Genomic DNA, 2,444 nt, shown 5'->3' with positions numbered 1-2,444 from the left:
CCTTTTTTTTTTTTTTTGAGGGCCAGAACTCTTGAACTCACACAGACACTAAACTCAATCAGGGGAACCTGGTGGGTGAGGAAATGTTAATCAGAACCACGAGGCCTTTGGTGTCGAGTCGACTTAGGGGTTTGGTGCGTTGAGGTGGAGGTGCAACTTGCCTACTGACCTAGCTGCGGGGAGAACAGAGTCAGGGGATCAGCCAAATATGCACGGGACTGTCCATCCAGGCACCTGACCCTAGAATCTGCTCTCAACGGTCAAGAGAAACCTGCATGAGATCCAGGAATGCAGAGGAATGTGCGTATCACAGCCCAGGTCGGTAGAGGCTGCAAGTGACCACCCTGCGGCCTGCATCGGAAGGTGTCCATTCAGGACAGAAATATGCATCTTGGAGGACGATGTCGGCCCGGCACGGTCCGTCTCAACTCCAACATCCGTACCTCCCAATTCCGGGTAAGAGGTGCGCACTCCGCGATTTCGAGTTAGCTAGGGTTCGAATCCCGCCTCCGTGGCTCTCTGTTATGGGCCTAGGCCCGAGAGTGCAGAATGCACCACCAGGCCCCAAGTGCCTGCCCGGAGCTCCCACTCCGCGTTACCGGGATCTGAATCCCTGATCTGCTCGCGACTCACCCGCAGAGGTTCCGGTGTCTGCTACAGGCCCCGCCCGCGCCTCCGCAAATTCCGCTCCACGCCGACCCAGGCCCCGCCCTCCCCAGGTTCTGCCCCGCCCCAGAGTCCGTTCCACGCAGCCGCAGGCCCCGCCAGACGCCTTCACAGATCCAGCCCCCGGACGGGAGTTGGCTCCACTTGGCCCTCTTCAAGTCCCACCCAGCCCGAGTTCGCAGCACGCAGCCGAGGCCCCGCCCCTGACGCAATTCCTTTCACGTGGCTACAGGCTCCGCCCCTTAGTGCTGCGGGTTCCGCCCTCCTCCGCTTGAGTCTACGACTCCACAGGCCCTGCCTGTACCACGTGACAGTCACGGGGCGAGAAAAAGTGAGGACGGTGCCCTTGGAGACCAGTGATGATCATGAACGCCGCTCCGATCACTTCTAAGGCTCAAAACGCTGTAAATGCACTCAGTTGGGTACAGCTTGGGATTTTCACTCACTCGGAAGCACCACACCATCCAACTCCGACGCTAAGTGTTGCACGCCCACTCAGAAAGTGGGCGGAGCATCGTCAAGGCGGCCTCTGTGTGGGCGTGGCTATTCACTGGAAGGCGGGGCCTCGCTGGCCTTCTGCCAAGTGTGGACATTTATGGTCCCTGCCTTTTGCTAGCTTTTGTTGTTCCCGGCTACAGTGAATGTCGGCAGGACCTGTTTTGGGGCCTCCGGTGCTACCGCTAAACTCCGGGAACTAGAGTGTCAGGACCCTCCAGTTACCAAAGCCTGCAGTTATGTGGCTCTTCACGGCCTCAGCCCACTCTGCTAGTGATGAAGATAAAAAGTAGGCAAGCGGGGGCTAGATAGGTGGTTCAGTGGTTAAGAGTATCCCCAGCCCTGAGGTCACCCACACAAACACATAAAAATATCTCTCAGGGCTGGGCGGTGGTGGCGCACGCCTTTAATCCCAGCACTTGGGAGACAGAGGCAGGGGGATCTCTGTGAGTTCGAGGCCAGCCTGGTCTACAAAGGGAGTTCCAGGACAGGCTCCAAAGCTAAAGAGAAACCCTGTCTCGAAAAACCGGAAAAAAAATATCTCTCAGGGCAGAGCGTGGAGGTTTTTGCCCTTAAGCTCAGAATTGATGTGCCTATGTAAGTTTAGGGCTCGTCTCGTTGTCTCAAAGTATTTTTTTTCTTTAAGAAAAAATTCTTTTTCCACCGAGCGGTGGTGGCGCACTTGGAGGCAGAGGCAGGCAAATCTCCGTGAGTTCGAGGCCAGCCTGGTCTACAAGCCCTAATTTCAGGACAAGCACCAAAAACTACAGAGAAATCCTGTCTGGAAAATCAAAAGAAAACGAAAAAATTTTTTTGCAAGTAAGTAAAGAAAGCACTCAAAGAAAAGCCTTGTCTTGAGTTTTAATGTTGCAATATCACCCAGCTGGGGAGAGCTCTTTACTCAGAAACAATGCAGGCTGGGAAATGGGCTAGTCAAGTGCTTGCTTTGCAAGCCTAAGGACCTGAGTCTGTTAGTCGCCAACCGACAGAGTGAGGTGGAAGAAAAAAAAAAAAAGCAAGGTATGGTGATAGACACTTGTAATCCCAACACTGAGGAGGCAGAGGCAGGATGACCCCAAGGCAAATGAGATACTGTGTTAGCACTAGCACTGGCCTGCTGGGCCACCAGCGAAGTTGTCAGCAGAGCATATAAAGCGGTTGGTGCAGGCTGATGGATAGTCCTGGTGTGGACTGTCCTTTCCTCAAGGCAAAGGGCCCAGGTTTAACAATTAGGGAGTCACTTTGGCCCCCAACATCTCAGATTATTTAGAGGAAAAATAAAC

At 54.1% G+C, this 2,444-nt stretch overlaps 1 protein-coding gene across 5 annotated transcripts in view; it reads right to left on the bottom strand.

Moving 5' to 3' along the window:
• Brat1 (BRCA1 associated ATM activator 1) overlaps window positions 1-2,444 on the bottom strand; it is a 16,370-nt gene that overhangs the window by 12,304 nt on the left and 1,622 nt on the right. For 2 of the 5 annotated variants that reach the window (XM_005367986.3, XM_026789713.1), the window contains exon 1: window positions 444-601. The exons of 1 other annotated variant lie outside the window; for it this stretch is intronic. The gene's annotated coding sequence lies outside the window, so the exon portion shown is untranslated. 2 more of the 5 variants (XM_013354082.2, XM_013354083.2) reach the window with 2 other exon arrangements.

Source organism: Microtus ochrogaster, unplaced genomic scaffold (genome assembly GCF_000317375.1).
Source record: "Microtus ochrogaster isolate Prairie Vole_2 unplaced genomic scaffold, MicOch1.0 UNK27, whole genome shotgun sequence".
Classification (NCBI taxonomy): domain Eukaryota; kingdom Metazoa; phylum Chordata; class Mammalia; order Rodentia; family Cricetidae; genus Microtus; species Microtus ochrogaster.
This window is presented reverse-complemented; position numbering and strand designations above follow the sequence as displayed.